The 12,352-nt window shown below is 35.1% G+C and overlaps 1 long non-coding RNA gene across 1 annotated transcript; it reads right to left on the bottom strand.

The window, feature by feature from the left end:
* Nucleotides 1-6,779: 6,779 nt before the first annotated feature.
* Nucleotides 6,780-10,766, bottom strand: LOC138223945 (uncharacterized). Its single transcript, XR_011182363.1, has 3 exons — nt 10,626-10,766; nt 9,912-10,016; nt 6,780-7,135 (listed from the first exon to the last, which is right to left on the bottom strand). It is a non-coding gene; the product is annotated as an uncharacterized lncRNA (long non-coding RNA).
* Between the last annotated feature and the right edge of the window lie 1,586 nt (nt 10,767-12,352).

Raw genomic sequence — 12,352 nt, 5'->3', positions numbered from 1 at the left:
GATTTGAATCGCGTTTTGATTTAAATCGTAAATGCGTGTTTAAATATATGTGTTTAAAAGCGATATACTGTATAAAAGCGCTGATTCTTATGGAGTGTGTTCCGCCGGGGATTAAAAAAAATTCTTTTTTAATTGCATATCTAAGGAAAATTGCAGTATAACTTTGTTCATGCACAAACAGTGGCATGTTACATTATAATTTGGGTGTCTCCTCTTGCCAGAAAGCTCTAAATTGCAACGTAAATTGCAAAAATGCACTTGGAATCTGTCCAAGCCCTCCTACGAAAATTATTTAAACTGCGACACTGATCATTCATCTCTAAATAAACTTTATTTTATATAGCGTTTTAAGCGAATATGTTATTAGATTGCTTATAAACCTAATCGCTTTTTCTACATAAACACAGCGTGATTGCTCTCTGAAAATGCTTTTCCTTTATTTTTACAGTAGGCTCAGATTTCAACTATAGATCGTATTATTATAAACTTTCTTGGAAAAATGTATTTTATGTAAACCATGTTTGCTATTAATTCATTTAGGGCTAAAATACGTTCATTGTCTTCCAATCGAGTCGAGTTGACATTGGAAGCCTGCCACACCCGGACTGTTAAACCAACGCATTAGCACGTCAAAGCCCATTGAGGGTATTGAGCCAGTATTGGCTTTAGTATTCCCCCCCTCTCCAATCAATTCAATTCAATTCAAGGTGTTTTATTTGCATGACAGATGGGTACAAGCAGTGTTGGGTATGTATATTGTAACGCTTACGGCAGACAGGCACTGTGTAAGAGCCGGCGCACCGAGGGAGCGTCTACATTTATAACTTAGTTTTTAAAATTAGTCAAGCAATATGAAGCATCTCCTTTTACTTTTAAGTCCCTTAAATACATTGAGCACAGCTTTCTCACCACTTAAGATTGCTTTTGATACCATTCTTACACAAAGCAGAAGGGAGATCTGTGTTTTAAGCGAATAGGTAATTAGATTGCTCATAAACCTAATCGCTTTTTCTACATAAACACAGCGTGATTGCTCTCTGAAAATGCTTTTCCTTTATATTTAGCCTCAGATTTCAACTATAGATCGTATTATTATAAACTTTCTTGGAAAAATGTATTTTATGTAAACCATGTTTGCTATTAATTCATTTAGGGCTAAAATATGTTCATTGTCTTCCAATCAAGTCGAGTTGACATTGGAAGCTTGCCACTCCCGGACTGTTAAACCAACGCATTAGCATGTTAAAGCGATTCTATTGAGGAGCCCAGCTACCAGTTAACACTGTACTTCCTACTTTGAAAATACCTGTGAAACCAGTTTAATTCGTCACAGCCAGCACTCCGGCAGAGAGGGGGTTGAGTAAAGTAGAAGCAGGCGAGATTTCCAGCGAAAGACACCTCCCCCCCCCCCTCAAAAACCCAGTAAGCAGGAATGCTTTAAGTTGAAAATCGAGGTGGATTTAGAGGATGATAAAGAGGATAAACTGGGATGGGAGGAGGGTTTGGTTTTGCATAAGGGGCGGGATTATTATAATTGGAGGAATTTGCGAGAGTATAATGGTTTGATATATATGATTTTGTATTGTGGTCGTTATCTATGATTTTGGTTGGTATTATGTTTATATGGTTGTTTTTGTTGGTTGGTTGTTATTATGGTTATTAATAATACGATCTATAGTTGAAATCTGAGCCTAAATAAAAAGAAAAAGCAAGTGATTAGGTTTATGAGCAATCTAATTACTTATTCGTTTAAAACGCTATATAAAATAAAGTTTATTATTAATTTGCTAGACAGAGCGGTGAACATTATTATGCATAAGTCAAAGATAACGAAATCTGTGTACGCTGTAAGGTTTTTACTTCTTAAACTCTTAAAATACACGTTTCGAACAGAAAGAAATCCTCTTCCTGGTACAGTACTGTATGTATAGCAAACCAGCACATCTTTTTTCTCCAATCAGAGGGGTGTCAGATGGTGTCAGCCAATCACCATTCTGAAGCCCTACCATAATCTCTGGTATGGGGAGACCCCAGAATTCTGTCCCATAGTTTAGACAGATGATAGATACTTTTATTGATCCCATGAGGGAAATAAAGTAAATCATTTTCATTTTAGGAAATTATTAAACGCTCGGTAAAAAGCAAAGGAGATTGTCTGTTATAGTGGAAATAAAAATAAGAGTTCGCTGGCATTATATAATTATACAAATTACACGAATATAATTATATCTTTTTAATTTCTTGAGATTCACGATTCTTTTAATACAGTCTTTGCTGTGCTCTAGAGGATCCTTGTGATATTTCGAGCTCTTGGTGAATGATAAGTGTTGCAGTTTAAATCACTTTCGCAGTTAGAAATTTTGGAACGCTCTGTTAAAAGCAAGGGAGTTTTTATGTCCGTTGCAGTTCTTTTGAAACTGAACTTGTTTGAATTGACTGAGCTCCGTGCTGTACCACACAATGTCTGTTTTTTTTGTGCTGTCCTACTGTACTTCCTACATTGAAAATACCCGTGAAACCGGTTTAATTCGTCACAGCCAGCCCTCCCGCAGAGAGGGGGGTTGTACTCGTTAATGTCTTAGCACAAAGCAGAAACTTCTTGGAAAGATTACAGATTTTAATCGTCTTTTTTCTGAACCAGGGAAAATCTGATCATGTTTCTCTATAACAATAATAAAAAACTTTATTTTACAAATCACCTTTAAAAGTGGCATCTCAAAACAATACGGTAGATGTAAACCACAGATTACAAAGTAAATACCCAGACAAAAGCAAACGCGTTTTTAATAAGATGCTTTTATTCGTTCATAATCCGACGATCTCAGGAAGACTAATGGGGGTCTGGCTTTTTTTCTGGAAAACCATAACTCTGGTCTTGTCCAGATTAATGTCAGCGCCCAGGTCTGACAGTGCTGCTCCAGCCTCTGTTCTGTGGGCAAACAGAAGGAACTCGAGGAACTCGATTTCTGTAATTAATGCAGATCAGTAAATCAAGGGACAAAACAGTTATTGCGCCCGGCTCCTCAATGGGCTTTGACATGCTAATGCGTTGGTTTAACAGTCCGGGTGTGGCAATGTTTTTTTATTATTGTTATAGAGAAACATGATCAGATTTTCCCCGGTTCAGAAAAAAAGATCTGAAGTACTATACCGTATACTAGTTTGTCACTCTTCTCATCCCCTCTTTGCTAAATGGCTTTTGAATCGAGTCACATGAAGACAGAGGTGAAACAGCCCTACACAGCCCTGTCGCAATACACGAATATAATTATATCTTATTAATTTCTTGAGATACGCGATTGTTTTAATACAGTCTTTGCTGTGCTCTAGAGGATCCTTATGATATTTCGAGCTCTTGATGAATGATAAGTGTCGCAGTTTAAATCATTTTCGTAGTTAGAAATTATGGAACGCTCTGTTAAAAGCAAGGGAGTTTTTATGTCCGTTGCAGTTCTTTTGCAACATGAATATAATTATATCGTTATTAATTTCTTGACATACGCGATTCCATATTATATTCCCTTTTAATCAAATTCTAAAAGTATGCTTGTTGACTCCGGTATCACATTAGTTAAAGACTTCGATGCTTAAAATGTTTAGGGAGAAATGGAATACTGGTGTGTATGTTTTCTTTAAAGTACCGAGACCAGCCTTATACTGTATGTTTAAGTTCCAAAATTAATATCGTTTATGGACTTCACACGCGTTGCAGTATGCTCCTATTCTTTTTATGCTCAGTCACTAAGATTTCCCTTCAGAGGTAAAATTCCATATAAATATTCAATACTTAAACGGGCACAGTAAAGACATTAAATATACATATACATACTGTATACAGTACAGTTTGCATACAGTAATATGTGTATGTTCCTAAATCAATCTCTTTTATGAGCATGTGAAAGGCATGGTGAATCGATTCTCAACAATTACTGTACTTTGCATGATTGGAAACAAATGCGTGATTGCGAAATGCTGTGGTGTTACTTTTACAAAGACGGTCAATGAAAAAAAGAATGTGGACCAGGGCAATAATTTGAGTTTACAGCTTGTCCAAGGTCATTCATTATTAATACTATTAGTAATATCTTTGTTAAAGACTTTGATGGCGACAGCTCAAACATGAGAGGTTGAGCTTTATTAGCTTCACCTTGCGGAAATTCCGGATACTATTATTTTACTTGCGGTATTAGAGGAGAATTTACGGTAACTCGCGGTAGACTGTGTAAAGCGCACCGCAAAATAATGCGGTATCGCCCGCTTGTTTTGAATGGCTGCATCTGTATTTCACTAGAACTACAGATCAAAGGTGAAAGATAAGTTTGGGTCGAAATGAAATCTTTGATGCTGTAAAAGTTCTCTCTTAATTGCTAAATTGCTCTCTCCCTCTCTTGCTCTCTTGCTCTCTGGCTCACTCACTTTCTTTGTGTTATAGTTTTAAGTGAGCAGTTAGTTTACATGCTGATAAAAAATATTTAAAAACTATATTATTTTGAAAGCTGGAGGTGGGATTTTAATTTCTGCTCCTGGAAGCATGAAGACATGTAAACCGCTGCCGCACCACATCTCCACCTTTGCAGCAAACCCTTGGTCACTTTCCACCTTGCAGGCGGTCCCAGCCACACCATCAACAATGGGAGGGTTCAGGGGAGATGTGAACACATTTATGGTTTACTTTCATGACATCTTCAAATCTTCAATGTTTGTTGTTTATTGTCTTTTCAATGCCTCTTTGAAATGGAATGGTAAATATATTATATATAATAATATATATTATAATAATATATAGAAGAAGAATGTGCGTGATTTTGGAACAATGCCAATGTTGTAAACACAGGAATGCATAGAAATGCGTGCTAGGAACGCTGGTAATCTTGTGAGCACTGGAAAGCGTGATAGATAACAGAAAAATATTTAAGAACTGTTCTAGGTTAATTTGAGAAAAATACAACGAGCGTCTCTTGTGTTTCGCTCCCATGCGCTTGAAATAAAAACTTTTTAACTTCTGAGACAAAATCCTGAAACGGAAGCGGGGAAAAATGCAAGCTTGCGGATTACTAAAGCAGGTAAGCCCCACTATTTTTGAAGAACCTTATTTACCATTGGCAAAAGAGTTGACACGTATTAATAATAACTAAACAGCTCGACTTGCTGCCTCCTCTGAAAGAAACAGTCACTAATAGAATTATTGAAATGGCGGATTATATCAAAAGTACGCTGGTAGAGCGCGTTAAGATGAGCAGATGCTTTTCACTGCAATTAGATGAGTCTGTAGTTGATTTGGCCAATTCGCTCGTTTACGTTAGACACGAGTTTGAGGGTACGTCCCATGAGGACTTTCTGTTCTGTAAACCGCTACCAACAGGAACTACAGGAGAGCACATATTTCAGCTTCTGAATGAATTTATCGAAGAGAATGGCATGGACTGGATAAAATGTGTCGGAGTTTGTACAGACGGTGCTAGAGCAATGAAAAGCCTAAACAGCGGTGTAGTTGCACGAATTAGAGAGGTTGCTGCAGAAATGAATGGGCACATTGCAACATCCACTGCGAGACCTTTGCCATCAAGAAAATGCCTGGCAATTTAAAATCTGTTAGACTCTGTTGTGAATTGTATCAAGGCTCAAAAAATGAATTCACATCTGCTTTGCTCGACTAAACAAGCTCACCCCTCTCACTGAAAAGGTGCTTTTTTATTGTTTATTTTTATTTGTTGTTGTTCCTGTTTTCTTTCTGTAAAGGGCTTTGAGAAGCCACCTTTAAAGGCGCTATATCAAATAAAGTTTATTATTATAATATGAATTATATGTGTGTGTGAGTGTGTGCGCACACGCGTGCTCATGTTGGTCATTGAGAATTTCTAGGGTTCCTGTGAGAAGATGACTTGTAGGTGGTACTTGGATGCTTTGGTTTGTTCAGGGGTGGTACTTGGTTCAAAAAGTTTGAGAACCACTGCCCTAGAACATTTAGACGGGCGAACTCATTGAACACAACTTCAGGAGACGCAGAGGGAGTCACACCCCAGTCAGCATTGTTTGGTACATCAATACTACCATGCATGACAGAGATGGGCTGTGGCAATGGCACAGAGGATTATAGGATGTATTTTCCTGTCAATCGATAAGATTCACAATAAAGCCCAATCCACTATCCAGGATCCCACCATCACAACTATTAAAGCACACACCACTAAACTTAAGAATGTTCTTTACCTTACGGCAGTGCACATTATAAACTAACTGTGCAATGCCTCAGAAATAAGTGCACCTCTGCTCTATGCACTTTTGACTTTGACTACAATGTTTTTTTCATACCTCATATATATTGTTCACTACAATATATTTATTGTTCTGGTTGGTACTATTATTATGTACTATTTTTAATGTACTGTCTACAGTGGTGTGGTGCTGTCTGCTATACTGTCCATGATCAGTGTGAATAAAAATTCAAATTTGCATACTTTATGGCTATAAAATCCTCCCCTACTCTACTAAACATATTAGTACCATAAGAGCAGAATATTTTCATTTATAGCTAAAGAAATAAACCTTTTTTTAAAGCAATTAAAGGGAAAATTAGGAAAATACTTTAACTGATGTTTATTTACAATTGTTTCAATTTTGTAATTTTGTCTGACTTGGTTAACACATTTTATTATCATTATTGACATTGATGTTGTTCTTCTTATTGTTTTGTTTTTGTCCTCAAATATTTACAACATTGATATTAGTGTTTCATATAACATGAAGCAATTTCATTAATGCATTTAGTAAATTTGTTTTATTTAGAATAGTTTATTATTGTTGACAGTTTATTATCTCTTTGAAATTAAAAAAATCATTTTGTGGAGATGTTATGTCAACATTGTCAATATTTGAAAATAATTCCAACCACTATAATCACTTTCTGAATAACTAAACTTCCAGCTTTTTAGCTAAATGTTACCCCAGGAACAAAACTGGAAAAAGCATGAATCAATTTTATGAATTTGATTTAAAAGGTTCAAAAGGGCTGTAAAGGGCTGTCCTTATGTAAGCCTGTCTTCACATCAAGCAGCTCAGGTTTAGAACCATCAGAGGTGGCAGTCACAGGAAATAATATGTATATATGGATGTAGTCCTCTTCACCAACATGGACCTGTAATGAACACAGAAGATTTAAACCTTTACGTTATAACTAAAATCAAGTTTCCATATAAGTGTTTACATATATATAACCAGAAAAACATAGATGCTTTTTCTATCAATCAATCTTCTAATCTAACAAGGAATAGGTGCAAAGTGGAATAATCACTTAACAGGATTCCATCCATCACAGGACAGATAGACACAATCACATACAGTGCTTAGAATTGCTAGCCTGCAGGGATAAGCCCTAGGTTCAATTTCTGAGGTGCAATTATGGTATATATATGTTCTTTCTGCGGTTTTGTGGGTTTCCTTTGGGTGATTCATTTATCTTCCACTATCCAAAGACATACTTGTAGGTTCATTGCGTCTGGGAAAATTGGACCTGGGGTGACTGTGTCTGTGTTAAGTGAACTGGCATGAACTGGCAGCTTGCCCAGAGTGTATCCTGCCTTATACCCATTTTCTTGCAAGAACAGCTCTAGCTGCCCAGTGACACTGTGTTAGATTAAGTGGTTAAAAGATGGATGGAAGCATTTATTATAATTTTTACTTTTCAGTCATTTGGAAGGACATTTGAATGCAATTGTTCACCGAATGTTTGCTGTTCTACAACGTAAGACAATGGGTCTTATGTGTTTTGCAGAACATTTCCTTTTGCAATTGTATTCTTGCAGGAGAATTGATAAACTATTGATGGACTTTGCAGCTTCTCTGAACTGCTACGTCAAAGAAATAGCCTTATAAAAATATTTTGTTGGTTTTAACTGGTCGCTAAATACATTGTTGTAAATTTTTGGTTTGCTTGTGACATAAAGTTTATGTTGTGTTTTGATTTTGCTGGTAAAAAGTGATGAAATTCACCAGTTGTGTTGAATGCATGTGAAATATTGCCACCAGCCAAACCTTATTCATTTGTTGATATATTTCAAAATTGTTGTACTGCTGTGGAAACAAACAATGGTTGAATTCTGAGGATTTTGGAGATCATTTGTATTTGCAATACCTAAAGAAACGATTAACAATATACTGTTTATGGTAATGAGAAGTATAAGGTTAAAGGGAAACTACAGTCCCAATTTCGCAGACCGGTTAATAAATCTTGTTAACAAAATACATTAATTGTTCTTCTAGAAAAAAATTACAGATTTCAAATCATTCACAAAATTGTAAACTTTGTGAAAGTACTGTTAGTTGAAATCTTATCTCACAGTTACATTTGAATTCCCTTGAATTGTGACACTTCCTATTCAATAGTCTCTGTAATGACTAATGTAATGCGATGTATACATTTTAAAGCAATATTTCTATTGCAGTAAAAGAGACTGTATTCACAAGCCCACTTGTTTACAATGTCATAGTGCTGCACATGTCACCGGAAGTTTTCTTGCCTCTTTCTGAATTGCCTTGCCCATAAAAATTGCAAAAAAGAACTGGAAAATCTGTTTACTTTGTGATGCAAGTTAAAGGCTTATCAAGTTACAATGTACATTTTAGTTTTATTGCAGTTTAAAAAGCACTCATCAATGCTGATTCTTTCAAATGTGCATGTTGAGACAGATATGCCTGTCATGTCAGACTCTGGGAACAAACTTCACAGTAGTCAATACTGTGATAAGAAATGGTTCACAGGAGAATACTGTTACAGAAGTGTTTAATTCTGTGTCTACTTTTAGAGCTCTTTCAGGTGTAAATGAAGAATGATCTAACCAAGAGACTGATCATAATGATAGAATGGCCTAATTGTATTATGAGATTTAGAGACTAGACACTTCCTGCTGTGTTCTTCACCTATTTAAAAAATCTAATATGCACCAGCTGCATTCAATTTCTCTCTGACAATCATGTACAAATGTCTGCATTTATGATATTATATCTGTTGTGTTCCTCAGTTGCCCTCTTGTGGCTTAAACTTACACAGATACAGTATCTCAGAGGGACAGCTTCTCCACTGTACCAGGTAAAGGCTTACAGTTTGCTTTTTAGTCATAAATTATTCAGTAATAAATAACCTATCCAACGTGCTGTGATTATGTTTTCAGTGCTCTGGATCTCAGTCTGAATCAAGCTTAGTACCCAAGACATGAGAGACAGCAGTACTAAAGTGCATTTTAGAATCTAGCATACAGTATGTTGTGTAGAATGCACTACAAAGACCTCATTTAAACACTGTGTACAATTGTGATTAGCACATTACAAAAATATATTACTGAAAAGGAATTATTGCTATCTGTCTGCTCCAAGGAATATATATATTTTGGAAAATATATTTTGTTATTTATTTATTAGAATTGTGTTTCAAACAGAATTTCATTTGAATTCCAGTTTACTCTAAAATACAAGATAAAGCATGAAGTTCTAAATGCGGCTATTTGGATGTTTTTCAGTCACTAATGAAAAGTTTCACACCTCCTTTCGTAGTAAGGTGTATTTTGAGATTAGTAAAGAACTCATTAGAAAATTCACTATTTGTAACCAATATAGACAAGTATCTGCTGAACTATACACTGATATGCAGTATACTGTTTTAATTGGTAAAATGTAGTATCTGTAGTGATAAATGCAATTATTCTATTATGTTTTCAATTGAGTTAGCCTTTGGAATCTCTGAAGCTCTGGTCCTGAAGAACCCAACAGATCTGTGTTGTGTTCAATGCCTTACTTAAGCAGTTCATAAACTACTTTGATTATATTAAAAACTATATTAAACTATCATTAAATACAATTAAAATGAAAAAGTCACTAAACAGTCAAACTAAAGTGGTTTGATTACATATTTCACTTACCTTAATGATTTTGTGCATACATCCAAGCAATCTCTTTTCTATGTATAATGTTGCAGTAAAAACACAGTAGATCTTCCCCGTCTTGTATTCTACCGCATGTTTCAGCTTGAAGTAAAAACGTTTGCGTTAGCTATGAGTACAGGCAAAGTATTTAACATTTTTTACATTATATTTTTCATGAAATTAAAATTACAAATGAGGACATAAACAAAATGGCACATATTACTAACTGTGCTGTGCTATCTTCAAATATATATATATACTATTGTCTTGTTTTCTTCAACAGCACTCAAAAGGGACTAAGCAACAAAGTAAAGGTGATTTGTAACAAAGATCCATACTTTCATTCAGTTCTCCTTTAATGTCCCCTTAAATGTCATACAGCTGTCTAATGTTATACAGCTTGGTGCTTAAAGGAGTGTTTTGGGTTCCATCAACCCTATGAAATGTACTCCATGTATGCAATTTTAATTGTAACTCTTTTTGAATGTCCCTGTTGCTCATTTATTTTACAGTGCCCTGTAAAACAAAATCTTGTTTTTGATTGAAATGTTTTGTCCTCTTATAAGAAATTTCAATTATGAGAAAATATATATTTCAGTAAAGCATGAGTAATTGCATCATTATGACAAAAATTTTGATTCCAGATCTTGGACAGTCTGGACACATTTTGACAGCAAGAATTTCTGTGGGTTCTAGCAGATGAAGACTCACCTCATCACAGACCCTCTGTTCATCAGAAATAGGACTTTTAGGACCACTCCACTTTCCAAGTTCAGTATTTTCCTCCATTTTTATTACAGAAGTGAATATAACAACAAGCAGAAGTTACTGTTGATAATTTGTACCTCACAGTAACAGAATCTCTTGAGCACTGAATAATCAGATTCTCCCTTCCTGCTTTTAAACACAATAGCTTCAGGTTCCACTTGTATCACCACCAATGGCTATTCAGGGCCGCACCCTTGGACAGATAAAAAACAATAAGGAGAGTCTGAACTGTTGGAATGTGATGATTTAATCTTATTTAATTAATTTAATGTAAGATAGTATAGATCAGCTGTGCATGTCATTTGCACAAGTTACATTTTTGTTGTTGAAGAACAGTCTAAGAGACTAAGAATTTTCTTCTAGTTGTTGCCACACATCACAGAATCAGTGATCAATTCTAATAATAAAGATAATAGACTTAATCATCGGTGTGATTACAGGCAAACTCACATTTGGATACTATTCAAGAAAGGACAACAGGGCAGATGCATGAATGTTAATTTTATATCCTGAAAACAAGTTAAAACTGTTGAAAGACAGAGTAAAAGTAAGTGAGCAATATCCTCAAAAATATTAGCATATTGTCAGCATAAATTAAATTTGGTGTTGTAAATTGTTATGAATTAAATTTCAGAATGTCAATTGATGTCTTTAATCTTGACACAGTGAGTTGTGGAATAATAAGTCCAACAGACAGTTACAGTTATCTGAAACAAACACACAACATTTACTTATTACAGAACCCAGGGAACAGAAACAAATCTTGCAAACAAGGGAAAAATACAGTGGACACAAAATCTTATGAAAAAAGCCACATTCATAACAAAGTCACTCCCTAAAAGGATAATAATGTTTTAATAATCATAACTAACAAGTTAGAGCTTACTTTTTGCTAAAGTTGGCAAAATATGCCTGTGCTTGAAAACATCTTTTGTGTTTTTATTGTGTTTACATTGTCTGCTTTAGTATTACTATTTCATCTGCAGCTTGCACAGTAGACAAGAATAGGTATTCAAAAATAGACACAATATAAAGAGCTGTGAACTATAGCCTGTACAGTCAGCATCATTCTCCCCCACATTACTCTTTTTAATCCTCTTCAACTAAGAAAGATTCTCATTCATAGTTCAATCGATAAAAAATAAGATATTTTTAATAATGCATGGCATTCTAAAGAAGACTGATATAGTTGCAATTTGTTTTTCATCATGAGTCTGATTATACAAACAGAACACCTTCACTCACACACCTATTCCATGGAACAAGGAAATATTTCCTGATGATCTCACTACAAGCCCCAGGATGAAAGAGCAATGACATTTTTCCAAGGTTTATGTTTCTTTCTCAGATAAGATACGAGTTGAACTACTGACCTAAACACATTGATACAGGACAGAACATTTATCTTCATTACAGATGTATCCATGGAGCAAACTGGGTAGTTGGCAGCTGTGTATTAAAATCATCATGTGCAAGGATTGGTAGATTTCAACTGTGAGATATTAAAATATTTACAATAAACTAATATCTGTATATCAGATCTGTACCTGACACCCAAAGAAGGCTACACAGCTAAAACATTGTATTTATTCTCTTCTCTTTTCAGCATGGAATAAACTTTACTTGTTCCCTAATTTAATTTCCTAAATCAGACTTAAAAGACAGAGTAC

This window comes from Lepisosteus oculatus, chromosome 18 (assembly GCF_040954835.1).
Source record: "Lepisosteus oculatus isolate fLepOcu1 chromosome 18, fLepOcu1.hap2, whole genome shotgun sequence".
In the NCBI taxonomy this organism is placed as follows: Eukaryota; Metazoa; Chordata; class Actinopteri; order Semionotiformes; family Lepisosteidae; genus Lepisosteus; species Lepisosteus oculatus.
Note: the sequence above shows the minus strand (reverse complement) of the source record. Positions and strands in the feature narration are given on the sequence as shown.